This window comes from Theropithecus gelada, chromosome 1 (genome assembly GCF_003255815.1).
Source record: "Theropithecus gelada isolate Dixy chromosome 1, Tgel_1.0, whole genome shotgun sequence".
Classification (NCBI taxonomy): domain Eukaryota; kingdom Metazoa; phylum Chordata; class Mammalia; order Primates; family Cercopithecidae; genus Theropithecus; species Theropithecus gelada.
The window spans coordinates 205,501,233-205,519,880 of NC_037668.1; the positions used below are offsets into that span (position 1 = coordinate 205,501,233).

An 18,648-nucleotide genomic window follows, 5' to 3' on the forward strand; every position below is an offset into this window, starting at 1 on the left:
TTCTAACAGTCAGGTCTCTTAGCTGTAGGTCTGTTGGAGTTTGCTGGAAGTCCACTCCAGACCCTGTTTGCCTGTGTATCACCAGTGGAGGCTGCAGAACAGCAAATATTGCAGAACAGCAAATATTGCTGTCTGATCCTTCCTCTGGAGGCTTCCCTAGAGGGGCACCCACCTATACGAGGTGTCAGTCAGCCCCTGCTGGGAGGTGTCTCTCAATTAGGCTACATGGGGGTCAGGGACCCACTTGAGGAGGCAGTCTGTCTGTTCTCAGAACTCAAACACCGTGCTGGGAGAGCCACCACTCTCTTCAGAGCTGTCAGGTTCGTTTAAGTCTGCAGAAGTTTCTGCTGCCTTTTGTTCAGCTATGCCCTGCCCCCAGAGGTGGGGTCTACAGAGGCAGCAGGCCTTGGAGAGCTGCAGTGGGCTCTGCCCAGTTTGAGCTTCCCCGGCTATTTTGTTTACCTACTCAAGCCTCAGCAATGGCAGATGCCCCTCCCCCTGCCAGGCTGCTGCCTCGCAGGTCGATCTCAGACTGCTGCGCTAGCAGTGAGCAAGGCTCTGTGGGCATGGCACCCACTGAGCCAGGCACAGGATATAATCTCCTGGTGTGCCATTTGCTAAGACTATTGGAAAAGCACAGTATTTGGGTGAGAGTGTCCCGATTTTCCAGGTACCATCTGTCACAGATTCCCTTGGCTAGGAAAGGGAAATCCCCCAACCCCTTGTGCTTCCTGGGTGAGATGATGCCCCGCCCTGCTTTGGCTTGCCCTCTGTGGGCTTCACCCACTGTCCAACCAGTCCCAATGAGATGAACAGGTACCTCAGTTGGAAATGCAGAAATCACCATCTTCTGCATTGATCACGTTGGGAGCTGCAGACCGGAGCTGTTCCTATTTGGCCATCTTGGAACAGAATCCATCATGTCACTTCTTATACATGAATAAGAATAACTGTGAAATGTGCAGATGTGCTCTGAGCCTAGATAAGATTGTTATTATCATGTTATATTGTTATTATTGTTATTATCGTGTTATTTATTTTCTTACCCATAGGTTTTCCAACTTGCTTGAAGTAATGCTTTCAGGATATTTAATATTGAATATTCAATACTGATGGGGAAACTCTCTTAAAGGAAATGGACATTACAGGGTCAACTGGAGGAAAAATAACACATTTACTGCTTAAACATAACTTTGTTGTTTTTATATTTAAAAACATAGGCATCGGGCTGCGAGTGGTGGCTCATGCCTGTAATCCCAGCACTTTGGGAGGCCGAGGCGGGTGGATCACAAGGTCAGGAGATCAAGACCATCCTGGCTAACACAGTGAAACCCTGTCTCTACTAAAAATACAAAAAATTAGCCGAGTGTGGTGGTGGGCGTCTGTAGTCCCACCTATTGGGGAGGCTGAGGCAGGAGAATGGCGTGAACCCGGGAGGCAGATCTTGCAGTGAGCTGAGATCGCGTCACTGCACTGCAGCCCGGGCGACAGAACCAGACTCCGTCTCAAAAAACAAAAATAAAACACAAAATATATAGGCATTGTAATATGTCAAACAAGCCTGAAAAATGCATGGGAGAAGATGAAATGATTACTGAAGTCACATATTCCTCACTGTTAATTATTTAGGGAACATCCTTCTAGAAGGTTCACAGAACCTGGATTACCTAACCATACAACTTTACCGAAATGGGATTATGTTGCATCTTGTTTTCTAACCTAATTTTTTCCCACTTCACTGAAATGGGATTATGTTGCATCTTGTTTTCTAACCTAATTTTTTCCCACTTAGTAGTGTAGCACAGATGTGTTTTCATGTCAACCAGTATGACTTTATACTCTTCTTTCTTTTTTTTTTTTTTCTGAGATGGAGTCTTGCTCTGTTGCCCAGGCTGGAGTGCAGTGGCATGATCTTGGCTCACTGCAACCTCTGCCTACCTGGTTCAAGCTGTTGTTCTGTCTCAACCTCCCTAGTAGCTAGGATTACAGGTGCCTGCCACCACACCTGGCTAGTTTTTGTATTTTTAGTAGAGACGGGGTTTCACCATGTTGGCCATGCTTGTCTTGAACTCCTGACATCAGGTGGTCTGCCCATCTTGGCCTCCCAAAGTGCTGGGATTACAGGTGTGAGCCACTGTGCCTGGCCTAATGGTTACACAGTATTCCATGCTGACACCATAATTTACTCATCTAGTTACATTACATTGGAATGTTCATAGTTGTTGACCTTTAGAACATGCCAGTATTAAGTTTTCATATTTAAGATGATGCTAGTTCTAAAGCATATATTCTGAAATCTCAGTGGCTTAACACCTCAGAAGTTTATTTCTCCTAATGTAAAATTTAGGTTTTCTCCATTTGCTGATGGTTACCTTGAGGTACCAGGCTTGCATAGAGGGGCTGCTGTGCCTCACAAGGCCATGCAGGGACTCAGACTCTCTCTAGCATGTGGTTTGCAAGGTTGCCTTGGCCCTTGCTACCTAGCTGGCTGATAGTGGAAGAAAGAGTGAAGAAGGTGTCACAGGAGGTTTTAATGGATCAGAACTGGAAGTGGCAGATACTGCTTCTGCCCACATTCCATTGGCCAGAATGTCACATGGCCATACAAAACTGCAAAGGAGGCTGAGAAATGTCACTCATCTGTGTATGTGGGAGGAAAGGAAGTACATTTGGTGAACACTAGCCAGTCTCTAACAGAGCTTCCCCTACTGTTTACCAAATTCCTGTTTTGTTTTTCCCCTCACACACAACACACCCCCCCGAGAGGGGAACCCTAAGTCCCCTTCAGCCCTGGCACCTTGCTCAGTCACTGTTCAGGATCTCTGGGTGATGTGCTCTCTTCTCCATCACATCTAAATGAGGATCCTTGTGGTTTGATGACTTATGAACTAGAAGAGAATAAAATTATTTGCCGCCTCCCTAGCGCCTCCCAATTTTCAATGGCGAAGCAGGGAAGCCTCATAACGTTAGAAGCTCCCATTTAGAACAGGGTTAAGAGCGGGCAGCACAGTCATCACAGGCCCAAAGCAACAATGGAATCCAGTTGGCTAGGCAAGGTGGAGGTTCTCAACCAGAAGGTGGGAGAACTTTCCTGATTAGACCTTGATTTTGCTGGGAAAGGCAATCCCTTCTCAGTTGGTCTCCATGGCCCCAGCTCTGTCCTGGCAAGTTCCTTCTTGCACTTTATTCTCAATGGCTACGTTTGAAGTGATTGCAGGGGAGTCTGCCATCTTAGGAGGGTACACAGCTTTGCAGCCCTTTAGTGCCCTGCTGTTGTTTCAAGGCTCAAATAGATGCCTTTAAACAATTTTATTTTTAGTTCAGGCTCATGGTTTCTTGGCCATACATTTCTGTCAAAAATCTGATAAGATTCTGTTCTTTCTTTTAAAAAAAAATTATTTTATTTTTGACAAATAATAATTTATATATTTATGGGGTACAATGTGAAGCTTTCATATATGTATTCACTATGAAATGATTAAACCAAGCGAATTAACATATCCATCACTTCACATGCGTGTGTGTGGTATGAAATTTTTTTGCGTGTGTGTAATGTGAAATTCTTAGCAATTTTGAAATATATTGCATTATTATTAACTATAGTCACCATGCTGTGGAATAAATCTCAAGAACTTACTCCTTCTAACTGAAGCTTTGTATACTTTGACCAACATCTTCCCATCCACTTCTCCCCTTGCCCCAGTCCCTGCTAACCACCATTCTATTCTCTACTTCAGAGTTAGACCTTTTTTTAGATTACACCTATAATTGAGATCATGCAGTGTTTTTCTTTTTGTGCTTGGATTACTTGTTTCTGTTCTGTTTTCTTCCTTAAGTTTTTTTATGCCAATAGCAAATCCCAAAGTTTTTCCCCTAGATATCACTACCAAGCTTGAATTATTATATTACTTTCTTACCCTAATACCCTTTTCTCTCAATGAGATGGTGACTTCCTTGAGGCCTTCAAGGTCAGATGGGAAGGCAAAATTCTTAATTAGTTCTTTGCTACTAGGCTGAATCTTTTGACCTGTGTCACTCAAAAGCCTTTTCAATCTTGTTTCTTACTCCTCAGAATTTAGAAGCAGTCATTTTTTCCAAGGCTTTACACTCAGAAGTTTCTGGACAAACGTTTGGACTCTATTCCCTTTCATTTATGCTTGCAAACCAACAAATTTTTTTTTTTAAAGAAAAACCATTTTAATAGCTTTAGGATTACAAGTGGTTTTTGCTTACATGGATGAATTGTATAGTCCTGAAGTCTGAAATTTTAGTGTACCCAAGTTGTGTACGTTGTACCCAATATGTAACTTTCTAAGTCACCCCTCCCACACTCCCCTATTCTGAGTCTGTAAAGTCCATTATATCATTTTGTGTGCCTTTGTGTATCCATAGCTTAGCTCCCATTTACAAATGAGAAAATATGGTATTTGGTTTTCCATTCCTGAGTTACTTCACTTAGAATAATGGCACTCAGTTCCATCTGAGTTGCTGTAAAATACATTATTTCATTCTTTTTTATGGCTAACTAGTATTCCATGGTGTATATATACCACATTTTCTTTATCCAGTCATTGATTGATGGGCACTTAGGTTGATTCCATAGCTTTGCAATTGTGAATTGTGCTGTGATAATCATATGAATGTAGGTTTTTTTGATATAATGACTTCTTTTCCTTTGGGTACATAGTCCAGTAGTGGGATTGCTGGATTGAATGGTAGATCTACTTTTAGTTCTTGGAGAAATCTCCATACTGTTTTCCATAGAGGTGATGCTGATTTATGTTACCACCAGAAGTATATAAACTTTCCCTTTTCATCATATCCATGCCAACATCTCTTGTTTTTTTACCTTTTAAATAAATGGCCATTCTGGCTGGGATAAGGTGGTTTCTCATTGTGGTTTTAATTTGCATTCCCTAATGATTAGTGATGGTGAGCAGTTTTTCATATGCTTCTTGGCCATTTATACATGTTATTTTGAGAAATGTATATTCATGTCATTTGCCCACTTTTTAATGGGATTTTTTTTCCCTCGCTGATTTGAGTTATTTGTAGATTCTGGGTATTAGTCTGTTGTCAGATGCATAGTTTGCAAATATTTTCTCCCATTCTGTGAGTTGTGCGTTTACTCTGATGATTATTTCTTTTGCTGTGCAGAGCATTTTAGTTTAATTAAGTCCTATTTATTTATTTATTTATTTTTGTGGTGGTTGTTTTTGGGGTCTTAGTTATAAATTCTTTGCCTAGACTAATATCTAAAAGAATTTTTCCTGGATTTTGTTCTAGAATTTGTATGGTTTCAAGCCTTAGATTTAAGTCTGTAATCCATCTTGAGTTGATTTTTGTATAAGTGAGAGATATACATCCAGTTTCATTCTTCTACATGTTGCTATCTAGTTTTCTCAGCACCATTTATTGAATAGCATATCCTTTCCTCAGTTTATATTTGTATATGCTTCGTTGTCGATCAGTTGGTTGTAACTATTTGGCTTTATTTCTGGGTTCTCTATTATATTCTATTTGTCTATATATCTACTTTTATACCAATACCATGCTAATTTGGTTACAATAGCCTTGCAGTATAATTTGAAGTCAGGTATTGTGATGCATCCAGATTTGTTCTTTTTGCTTAGGATTGCTTTGGCTCTTTGTGCTCTTTTCTTGGTTCTATATGAATTTTAGGATTGTTCATTCTTTCTTTTTCTTTTCTTCAACTTTTATTTTAAGTTCATGGGTACATGTGCAGGATGTGTAGGTTTGTTACACAAGTAAATATGTGCGATAGTGGTTTGCTGCACAGATCATCCTATCACCTACGTATTAAGCCCAGCACCAATTAGCTATTCTTCCTGATGCTCTCCCTCCCACCCACCACCCACTGATAGTTCCCAGTGTGTGCTGTTCCCCTCTATGTGTCCATGTATTTTCATCATTTAGTTCCCACTTAAAAATGAGAACGTGCGTTGTTTGGTTTTCTGTTCCTGTGTTAGTTTCTGGAGGATAATGGCTTCCAACTCCATCCATATCCCTGCAAAGGACATGATCTTGTTCCTTTTTATGGCTGCGTAGTATATGTACTGTATATGTACAACATTTCTTTATCCAGTCCATCATTGATAGGCGTTTAAATTGATTTTATGTCTTTGGTATTGTGAAAAATGCTGCAATGAACATACATGTGCATGTATCTTTATAACACAATGATTTATATATTTTTTTGGTGTGTACCCCATAATGGGATTGCTGAGTCAAATGGTGCACCTCTAGGTCTTTGGGGAATCACCACACTGTCTTCCACAGTGGTTGAACTAATTTACACTCTCACCAACAATGTAAAAGCATTCCTTTTTCTCCATAACCTCACCAGCATCTGTTGTTTTTTGACATCTTAGTAATAGCCATTCTGACTGGTGTTAGATGGCATCTTATTGTCGTTTTTATTTGCATTTCTTGAATGATCAGTTTTTTTTGTCATATGTTTGTTGGCCGGATGTGTGTCTTCTTTTGAAAAGTGTCTGATGATAGTTTCTTTTGCTGTGCAGAAGCTCTTTAATTTAATTAGATCCCATTTGTAAGTTTTTGCTTTTGTTGCAGTTGCTTTGGTGTTTTCGTCATGAAATCTTTGTCCATGCCTATGTCCTAAATGGTACTGCCTTGGCTGTCTTGCAGCATTTTTATAGTTTTGAGTTTTATGCTTAAGTCTTTAATCCATATTGAATTGATTTTTGCATATGGTGTAAGGGATGGGTCCAGTTTCAGTTTTCTGCATATGGCTAGCCAGTTCTCTCAGCACCATTTATTAAATGTGGAGTGCTTTCCCTATTGCTTGTTTTTGTCTAGTTTGTTGAAGATCAGATGGTTGTAGGTGTTGGGTCTTATTTCTGAGTTCTGTATTCTGTTCCATTGGTCTATGTGTCTGTTCCTGTACCAATACTCTGCTGTTTTGGTTACTGTAGCCTTGCAGTATAGTTTGAAGTTGGGTAACACGATGCCTCCAGCTTTGTTCTTTTTGATTATGATTGTCTTGGTTATTTGGGATGTTTTGGTTCCACATAAATTTTAAAATAGTTTTTTCTAATTCTGTGAAGAATGTCAATGGTAGTTTAATGTGAATAGCATTGAATCTGTAAATTGCTTTGGGCAGTATGGCTATTTTCATGATACTGATTCTTCCTATTCATGAGCATGGAATGTTTCTCCATTTGTTTGTGTCCTCTACGATTTCTTTGAGCAATGGTTTGTAGTTCTCCTTGAAGAGGTCCTTCACTTCCCTTGTTAGCTGTATTCCTAGGTATTTTATTCTTTTTGTAGTAATTGTGAATGGGAGTTCATTTAGGATTTGGCTGTCTGCTTGCCTGTTGTTGGTATATAGGAATGCTAGCAATTTTTGCACATTGATTTTGTATCCTGAGACTGCTGAAGTTGCTTATCAGCTTAAGAAGCTTTTGGACTGAGATGATGGGTTTTCTAGATATAGGATCATGTCATCCGCAGACAAAGATAATTTGACTCCCCCTCTTCCCATTTGAATACTCTTTATTTTGTTCTCTTATCTGATTGCCCTGGCCAAAACTTCCAATACTATGTTGAATAGGAGTGGCAAGAGAGGACATCTTGTCTTGTGCTGTTTTTCAAGGGGAATGCTTCCAGCTTTTGCCCATTCAGTATGATATTGGCTGTGGGCTTGTCATATATGGCTCTTATTATTTTGAGGTATGTTCCTTCAATACCTAGTTTATTGAGAATTTTTAACATGAAGGATGCTGCATTTTATCAAAGGCCTTTTCTGCATATACTGAGATAATCATGTGGTTTTTGTCTTTTGCTCTGTTTATGTGATGAATCACATTTGTTGATTTGCATATGTTGAACCAACTTTGTATCCTGGAGATGAAGCCAACTTGATTCTAGTGGATAAGCTTTGTGATGTGCTGCTGCATTCAGTTTGTCAGTATTTTATTGAAGATTTTTGCATTGATGTTCGTTAAGGATATTAGACTGAGGTTTTCTTTTTTTGGTTGCATCTCTGCCAGGTTTTGGTATCAGGATGATGCTGGCCTCATAGAATAAATTGGGGATGAGTCCCTCCTTTGAATTTTTTGGAATAGTTTCAGTAGAAATGATACTCCTTCTTTGTACTTATGGTAGAATTCAGCTGTGAATCTATCTGTTCCTGAGCTTTTTTTGGTTGGTAAGCTGTTTATTACTGTCTCAATTTCAGAACTCATTATCAGTCTATTCAGGGATTCAATTTCTTCCTGGTTCAGTCTTGGGAGGGTGTATGTGTCCAGGAATTTACCCATTTCTTCTAGATTTTTTAGTCTATGTGCATAGAGGTGTTTACAGTATTTTCTGATTGTCATTTGTATTTCTGTGGGGTTAGCGGTGACATCTCCCTTAACATTTTCGATTGTGTTTATTTGATTCTTCACTCTTTCCCTCTTTATTAGTCTAGCAAGTGATCTATTTTATTATTTTTTTTCAAAAAAACAACTTCTGCATTTGTTGATTTTTTTGAAGGGTTTTTCATGTCTCTGTCTTCTTCACTTATGCCCTCATCTTCGTTATTTCTTGTCTTCTACCTTTGGAGTTTGTTTGCTCTTGGTTCTCCAGTTCTCTAGTTGAGATGTTAGGTTGTTAACTTGAGATCTTTCTAGCTTTTGATGTGGGCATTTAATGCTCTAAATTTCCCTCTCAACACCACTTTACCTGTGTTCCAGAGATTCTCTCTTTGTTCTCCAGAGATTGTCTCTTTGTTCTCATTAGTTTCAAAGAACTTATTAATTTCTGCCTTAATTTCATTATTTACCCAAGAGTCATTCAGAAGCAGGTTGTTCAGTTTCCATGTAGTTGTGTGGTTTTGGGTGAATTTCTTAATCTTGAGTTCTAATTTGATGGTGCTGTGGTCTGAGAGACTGTTTGTTATGGTTTCAGCTCTTTTGCATTTGCTTAGGAGTGTTTTATTTCCAATTATGTGATCAATTTTAGAGTAAGTGCCATGTGTTGATGAGAAGAATGTATATTCTGTTGTTTTGTGGTGGATAATTCTGTAGATGTCTATCAGATCCAGTTGATCCAGGGCTGAGTTCGGGTCCTTACTATCTTTATTAATTTTCTGTCTTGATTTTTCTAATATTGTCAGTGGGGTGTTAAAGTCTCCCACTATTATTGTGTGGGAGTCTAAGTAGTCTAAGTCTGTCATTCTCGAAGAACTTGCTTTATGAATCTGGGTGCTCCTGTATTGGATGCATATATATTTAGGATGGTTAGCTCTTCTTGTTGAATTGAACTCTTTACCATTATTAATGCCATTCTTTGTCTTTTTTAATCTTTGTTGGCTTAAAGTCTGTTTTGTCAGAAACTAGGATTGCAGCCTCTACTTTTTTCTGTTTTCCATTTGCTTGGTAAATTTTCCTTCATCCCTTTATTTTGAGCCTGTGTATGTCTTTGCACGTGAGATGGGTCTCTTAAAGACAGCACACCAGTGGGTCTTGGCTCTGTCCAGCTTGCCATTCTATGTCTTTTAATTGGGGCATTTAGCCCTTTATATATATCATATATAACATATATCTAACACATATATGATATATATCATGTAACATATATATATAACATATATTATATATGTATTTTATATATTTTTTGAGATGGAGTTTCACTCCATACATATATATGTATTTTATATATTTTTTGAGATGTGTCACCCAGGCTGGAGTGCAATGGTGCAGTCCCGGTTCACTGCAACCTCTGCCTACTGAGTTCAAGCAATTCTCCTGCCTCAGGCTCCTGAGTAGCTGGGATTACAGGCACCTGCCATCTTTTAGTAGAGATGGGGTTTCACCATGTTGGCCAGGCTGGTCTTGAACTCTTGACCTCAGGTGATTTGCCTGCCTCAGCCTCCCAAAGTACTGGGATTACAGGTGTGAGCCACTGTGCCTGGCCTAGCCTATTTATATTTCAGGTTAGTATTGTTATATGTGAATTTGATCCTGTCATCGTGATGCTAGCTGGTTATTTTGCAGACTTGTTTATGTAGTTGCTTCATAGTGTCACTGGTCTGTGTAGTTCAGTGTGTTTTTGTAGTGACTGGTAACAGTTTTTCCTTTCCATATTTAGTGCTTCCAGGTGGTGATGAATTCTCTCAGCCTTTGCTTCTCTGAAAAGGATCTTATTTCTGCTTAATTTATGAACCCTAGTTTGGTCAGATATGAAATCTTGGGTTAGAAACTCTTTTTTTTAAGAATGTAGAATATTGGCCCACAATCTTTTCTGGCTTGTAGGGTTTCCATTAAGAGGTCCTCAGTTAGTCTGATGGGCTTCCCTTTGTAGGTGACATGGCCTTTCTCTCTGGCTGCCCTTAGCATTTTTTTTTTCATTTCAACGTTGGAGAATCTGATGACTATGTGTCTTGGGGTTGATCTTCTCATGGAGGATCCTACTGGGGTTCTCTGCACTTCCTGAATTTGAATGTTGGCCTATCTTGCTCGGTTGGGTAAGTTCTCTTGAATGATATCCTAAAGTGTGATTTCCAACTTGGTTCCATTCTCCCTGTCTCTTTCAGGTATCCCAGTCAGTTGGAGGTTCGGTCTCTTCATATAATTCCATATTTCTTGGGGGTTTTGTTCATTCCTTTTCATTCTTTTTTCTCTATTCTTGTCTGCCTGTCTTATTTCAGAAAGGTAGTCTTTAAGCTCTGAGATTCTTTCCTCCACTTGGTCTGTTCTGCTGATGATACTTGTGATTGCATTGTAAGGTTCTCATGTTGTGTGTTTTCAGCTCCGTCAGCTTGGTTATGTTCCTTTCTAAACTGGCTGTTCTGGCTATCAGCTCCTGTATTGTTTTATCATGATTCTTAGCTTCTTTGCATTGGATTACAACATCTTCGTTTAACTCAGTGAAGTTTGTTATTACCCACCTTCTGAAGTCTACTTCTGTCAGTTCAGTCATCTCAGCCTTAGCCCAGTTCTGTTCCCTTGCTGGAGAGGTGTTACTGTCATTTGGAGAAGAATAGCCACTCTAGCTTTTTGAGTTTTCAGCACTGATTCTTTGCTTATCTTTGTGGGTTTTTCTACCTTCAATCTTTGAGGTTGCTGGCCTTTCAATAGGGTTTTGTGGGATTCTTTTTGTTGATGTTTTTCTTGTTGTTGTTTTCTGTTTGTTTTTCTTTTAATAGTCAGGCCACTCTACTGTAGGGCTGCTGCAGTTTGCTGGGGGTCTGCTCTAGACCTTAGTTGCCTTGGTTTTTCCTATACCTGGAGATATCACCAGTGAAGGTTGCAAAACAGCAAAGATGGCAGCCAGCTCCTTCCTCTGGAAGCTCTGTCCCAGGGGGATACTGCTGGCCAGAACATAAGTGTAAGAGGTGACTGGAGACCCCTGTTTGGAGGTCTCACCCAGTCAGGTGGAATGGTATCAGGGACCCACTTAAAGATGGGTCTTGCTGCTTTTTGTCTGAGGAGGTGTTCTGCATTGTGGCAGACCCTTCCTCATTTGGACTGTTTGCATTCTCCAAAGCCAGCAGGCTGGAATGGTTGAGTCCACTGAACCAAAGAGATGGCAGCCGCCCCTCCCCCTGGGAGCTCCATCCAAGGGAGAGATCATAGAACCCTTGTTGGAGTGGCTGAAGCCCCCACAGGGAGGTCCCTCCCAGTAAGGAGGAATGAATTGGGGTCCCACTTAAAGAAGCAGTCTGGCCACAGTGTGGCAAAGCAGTTGTGCTGTGTTATGGGGGCCCCTTCCTCATCGGGACCATTTGTATTCTCCAAAGCTGGCAGGCTGGAAAGGCCAAGTCTACTGGACCAGAGAGATGGTGGCTACCCCTCTCCCTGGAAACTCGGACCTATCTCAGGCAGATTCCAGCCTGTTGCTGTTGGCTGGCTGGAATTCCAAGCCAGTGGGTCTTAACTTGTGAGGTGGCTTGGAAGTAGTTCCTGCAGAACAATGCTGCTTGGCTCACTGGATTCAGCCTCCTTCTTAGGGATATGTATGGAGGATTTCTCACTGTGCAGGGGATCCTGGGGCCAGAGTATATAAAACTCCTGCGTCTCTGTGTGCGTGAGTAGCTGCTCTGCTGAGACTCTACATAGCTCTGTGTATTGGACCCAAGGCCCTAGTGGCATTGGCTCATGAGGAGATCTCCTGTTCTGCAGGTTGCAGAGATCTGTGGGAGAAGCGTGGTTCCCTGGGTGAGGCTGCACAATCACTTACCACTTCCCTTGGCTGGGGGTCTGGGTTCCTTTGGTTCTGTGCTACTTCCTGGGTGGGCCATCGCCCCCCTGTTCTTCATTCTCTATGGATCAAGTTGTTTGCCTAGTCAGTCTCAGTGTGAGAACCTGGATATTTCAGTTGAAGGTGTTGAATTCACTTGCTCCTTTTCATTCCTCTCTGTGAGTGCCACAGATCACAGCTGCTTTTAATTGGGCATCTTGGAGCTCCCTTATTGGCCATCCACGATTGTTTATTTTAATTCTGTAAAAATGACGTTGGCAAACCAACAAATTCCTGACTGAGCATATTTCTTTCTTTCACATTACTTTAATATTATCTTTACTATTCCATTTTATTAGGAATTTTCTATTTTCCAACTTATTTCCCTAGAGCTGCAAACTTGGTCTGCCTTTCCAGTTATTGTAGGTGATGGTTTTACCACTGCATATTCTGAGTTTCCATCTTTCCAGCCTCTGATTTTGGTTTCCTTGCTGCCCACTGCTTGATTACTAAGCTAGTGCCTGTTATTTTCCGTAGTCACTACTTCAAGGCACCAATGTCTATATTCCTTAACACCTGCTGTTGTAATATTAAAAAACTGGAGTTTTCAGTGGTTTATCACTTTCAAAATTTGTTATCTGCTCATGTAAATTACCTTTTCAGGCAGGGTTGTTGATATGGTGGAGAAAGGGTCTATTCCATGTAGTCATTCAGAAATTCAGATGGGACAGAACTCCTCCATTTTCAACATGTGGCATCTGAAGCCTTCCAGAGCATCCATAGCTAATCAGTAGACAGAAGAATAAGCAAAGTATAACAATTGCAAAAAAAAATTTTATAGGCAGGCCGAGAAGTGGTGGACATTTTTTTTGTTCACAACTTCATTGGCCAGGACTTGGTCACATGGACACACATAGTTGCAAGGGAAGCTGGGAAATGTAGTCCAACTCTGTGTCCAGAAGAAAAGGGAAATGGGCTGGTGAACAGCTGTTAATCTCTGCCTCAGTGCCCATGCAGCAGACTCTTGTAAGGGTCTTCCGTGTATTAACTCCCTTAATTCTGTTAGTTAGGAACTATTGTGGTCCTCATTTTATAGATGGAAAATTGAAGCACTGAGAGATTAAATAGTTGGCCCAAGGTCATATAGCTAGTTACTGGTAGAGACAGGATTTGAATCTAGACTACCTTGCCTCAGGGCCTGAAACCCTATTCATTACTCTAGACTGAGGAAATAGAAAACAGTTAAAACATAAAAGTAAAATATAGGCCGGGCGCGGTGGCTCAAGCCTGTAATCCCAGCACTTTGGGAGGCCGAGACGGGCAGATCACGAGTTCAGGAGATCAAGACCATCCTGGCTAACACGGTGAAACCCCGTCTCTACTAAAATACAAAAAAAATTAGCTGGGCGAGGTGGCGGGCGCCTGTAGTCCCAGCTACTCGGGAGGCTGAGGCAGGAGAATGGCGTGAACCCGGGAGGCGGGGCTTGCAGTGAGCTGAGATCCGGCCACTGCACTCCAGCCTGGGCAACACAGCCAGACTCCATCTCAAAAAAAAAAAAAAAAAAAAGTAAAATATAAAAATATGGTAAAAGTGAACTATAGACTTAAAGATTAAAAAGTGAGAAATAGATGTGAAAGATTTGAAAAACCACAAACATAAAGAGAAATAAGTATGAGAATACCAGCTTAAAAGAATGATATAGAACATTCAATATAATATAAGGATAAACTGTGATAAATGAAACACAATGGGTGAAGATTAAAGAAGGTAGAACTTAGGAAAAAAGCTAATAAATACACATAAACTAAAAAAAATACTGAAATGAAACAGTCATAAATATTACAAAGGAATAAAGATAAGTTAAATAAGTGAAATTAAGAGTTAAATAAGTGACAATCAAAATATTAAGAAGGGGAAAGCAAACTTAGGACTCAAATTCAGTAAGACATCTAAACATCTAAAATTCAAAACAATCGTAATATAGAAGTTTTCTGTACTCCAAATAATAAAAGGTGAAAATAAACTAAATATACAAAATGATAAATGGAACTAAAATAATATAAAAATTACAGACACTTAAGAAGACTATGGAAGTTTAAAAATAAATTCATAGTAACCAGTAAAAGAAATAGCAGCATAAAGCCTGCTCTCACAGTGCTCCCATCTGAATCAATGCTTGTGATTAGGGGCCCCTACTAGACATTCTCAGGGCTAAGAGTTGAGGGGTAGAGAAGGGGATTTCAGGGCTCCCTTACTTTACAGCACTCCAGCTCTAAAATGCCTGAGTGGAGTGGAGTCAGCAAACTGGTGGAGTAGTAAGGTCCAGGCCCTTTTTCACCTACAGAACCATTAAAAACAAAACAGTAGTAAGGTCCAGGCCCTTTTTCACCTACAGAAACATTAAAAACAAAACAAAACAACTTGAGATATTTAAAATAACTACTGGGCCAGTCATGGTGGCTCACGCCTGTAATCCCAGCACTTTGGGGGGAATGAGGCCAGTGGATAACTTGCAGTCAGGAATTCAAGACCAACCTGGGCAACATGGCAAAACCCCATCTCTATAAAAAATGCAAAAATGGGTGTGGTGGCCTGCACCTGTAATACCAGCTACTCAGGAGGCTGAGGCATGAGAGTCACTTGAACCTGGGAGGCTGAGGTTGCAGTGAGCTGAGATCCAGCATCTGCACTCCACTGCACTCCAGCCTGGATGACAGAGTAAGAATCTGTCTAAAGAAAAAAAAACCTACTGGAACTCTGGGAAACAGTAAAATGTCCACAGCAATAAAGTGAAAATCCAGTTTATTTTTTTAAAAAAGCCACGTTCAATAGTAGGTTCTAAAAGATTTAAAAGATAAGTGCATACAAAATAATTATACTCTATGTTCATGTGTACACAATATGTAAAGATATAATTTGTGACATCAATAACATAAAGGTGGGGATGGAGCTGTACAGAAGCAGAAATTTTGTATGCTTAAGTTGTATGCCTAAGTTAAGTTTGTATCAATTCAAAATAGATTGTTATAACTATAGGATATTATATGTAATTCCCGGTAGCCACAAAGAAAATACCTATAGAATGTACACAAAAGGAAATGAGAAAGGCATCAAAATATGCCTCTATTAAAAAAAGGTCAACTAAAACAAAGAAAACTGGTCGTGGAGAAAATGAGGGGCAAAAAAACTGTAAGATATAAAGGAGGGAAATGGCAAAAGTAAGTCCTTCCATATTAGTAATCAAGACTCCATCTTAAACAAAACAAAACAAAAGAAACAAACAAACAAGCGAACAAAAAACATCCAATCAAAAGCATAGATTGGCAGAATGAATTAAAGAAAAACATGATCTAACTGCATGCTATGAGAGACCCACTTTAGATCTAAAAACACTTTAGATCTAAAGGTTGAAAGTGAAAGTGTAGAACAAGATGTAAATAATAACAAAAAGAGAGCTTCAGTATCTACACTAATATCATAAAATAGAATTTAAGTCACAAATTGTTACAAGATAAAAGGACATTATATGTTGATAAAAGGGTCAATTTGCCTAGAAGATATAACAATTCAAAACATACATGCACCAAACATAAGAGCTCCACAATATACAAAGCAAATGTTGACAGAAATGAAGGGAGTAGTAGACAACTCTGCAATCAAATGCCTGAATAATGCAGTATGTGAGCTAGTCCAGCCTCTTCCATGATTTCCACATCACTTTGATGTGGACATCCTGGACATCTGCAGTCTTCAGTTACTTCTTGTTTCCTGCTGGCATTTAAGTCCCTTGTACTTTATGTGAATTCTTACTTCAGTTACCCTGCTCCTACAACTTGCAATGAACATTCTCACTTAGGTTGTATCACTTTCCACCCTCCTGCCTGAAATCTGATGCTTTCCTTCAAGCTCCATTGCCATTAGGAAGCCTTTTTTATGAGCTAAGATTAATAACTTGCATCCTTTACCCTCCATATGTTGCATATACCTATAGCACTCATTTTGCACATCACATTTGATACTTTTTTATTTGACACATGTAGCTATATTTAGCCTATTTGTTTGGTCTCCTCCATAACCAGAGCTTTATTTCCATGGAGGCTAATGCTCCATTAAGTTTCTGACAATGAGCATTGTTATATAGATGCAGAATCTTATTTTTTTAATGAATTAACAGATGTCTGCCTAAATTAGGCCCAAATACTGATCTTAATCCTAAGGATTAGCTAATAGAAGCATCATAGGTATTAAGTTAGACAGATATGGCCAAACTGTTTAATTTTGTGAGCTTCAGTTTCATGTGCTAATGCCACATCTATTATTTATCTATCTATCTCTCTATCTCTCTATCTATCTATCTATCTATCTATCTATCTATCTATCTATCTATCCATCCATCTATGTATATCTAGCTTGACCATCACAACAGTCTAAGGAGAAGCTATGCTTATCCCTGTTTTTCAGATGAAGAAACTGAGATAGAGACATTAAGCAATTTGCCAAAATTACCCAACTCACACATGAAAGAATCAAGGTTTGAACCTAGATCTCCCCGACTCCACTGCTTATTTTAAACATCTACAATATTTACCTATCAGTCCTTGAACTTAATCTTGCCTGAGATCTAAGTTCAAGCCTTTCATTATCCACATCCCCCCATATCTAATGATAGTTGTGGTAGGCAGAATAATAACTCCCCAAAGATGTCTGCATCCCAATCCTGGAACCTATGAATATTTTACCTTGCATGACAAAAAGGGACTTTGCAGATGAGATTAAGTTAAGGGTCTTTAGATGGAGAGACTATCTTTGCTATCCATGTGAACCCAGTCTAATCACAGGGTGCTCATAAAGGAAAAAGGGAGGCAGGAGTCAAAGTCAGAGAGAGATTTGAAGATGCTCAACTGCTTTTGAAAATGGAGAAAGGGACCAAAGCCGAGGAGTTCACTGACACCTTCATTTTAGCCTAGTGAGACTCACTTTGACCTCCAGAACTGTAAAATAATAGATTTGTGTTGCTTGAAACCACTAAATTTATAGTAATTTGTTATGGCAGCAATAGGAGACTAATGCAGTTGACCCTTGAACAACATGGGTTTGAACTGTGAAAGTCCACTTCTACATGAATTTTTTTCAGTAAATATATTAGAAATATTTTTGGAGATTTGTGGCAACTTGAAAAAACTCACAGACAGACCATGTATCCTAGAAATATAAAAAAAATTAAGAAAAAGGTATGTCATGAATGCATAAAATATATGTAGATACTAGTCTATTTTATCATTTACTACCATAAAATAATGCACACATCTATTCTAAAAAGTAAAAATGTATCAAAACATATGCAAACAGACTGTACATGGCGTCCTTTGCAGTGGAGAGAAATAGAAACAACATAAAATACATTATTAAATCATAATTGCATAAAATTAACTGTATATATAAGGTACTACTGTAATAATTGCTGCATTGCCAGCTACATTGCCATTGTGGTGAGCTCACGTGTTGGAAGTATCCACTTAAAATGCCATGTGATGCTAACCGTCTGCACATGAGCAGTTTCTCTCTCCAGTAAATTGCATATTGCAATAAAACTTATCTCTTTCAGTTCTCACATATTTTTTGTGTTTAGGGCAATACTATAAACTTTGAATGACATGGCGGGACTAATACAAAGTGCTACTACTGATGCTGGAAGTGCTCCCAAAAAGCAGAGAAAAGTCATGACATTACAAGTAAAAGCTGAATTGTTTGATATATACTATAAATTGAGGTCTGCACTGTGGTTGCTCACCATTTCAGACAGATAATTCAGTTTGTAAGCAGACAATGTAAACTTACGGTATCAATAAGTACAGTACAGTAGGGTAAATACATTTTCTCTTCCTTATGATTTTCTTGATAATATTTTCTTTTCCCTAGCTTTCCTTAATTTTAAGAATATAATACATATATCATACAAAATATGTGTTAATTGACCATTTCTGTTATCAATAAGGTTTCTGGTCAACAATAGCCTATTAGTAGGTAAGATTTTGAAGAGTCAGAAGTTACAGTGAATTTTAACTGTGCGGGTGATTGATGCCTAATTCCCATGTTGTTCAAGGGCCAATGGTACAATAGGTTTTCTGTTTTCCTTTCCCTCATGATGATTTCTGAACTAGTTCTACAAAGTTTCCTCTTTGCCTTTGCATCTCTTCCTCCCACTGCTACCATCCAGATTGTTTCAGAGCAGCACTTCATCAGCTGCATCGTCATCCTCTGTGGGTATGGGAGGACTCTCACTTCCACTAAAGGCCATGCCACACTAATTGCCTTTCTGGCTCTTTTCTCTTAGAAGGTAGTGCTTATAAAGGAAAAGAATAGTCCATATGTAATCTTAGTAGGACAGGGAATAGTAGGTCTTTACCTCCCTTAATCCAAATGCTAGATCTCTTCAGTGC

General features: G+C 39.4%; 1 protein-coding gene across 11 annotated transcripts in view; it reads left to right on the plus strand.

Moving 5' to 3' along the window:
• Nucleotides 1-18,648, plus strand: part of DISC1 (DISC1 scaffold protein) — a 403,406-nt gene that overhangs the window by 23,022 nt on the left and 361,736 nt on the right. The window lies entirely within an intron of this gene.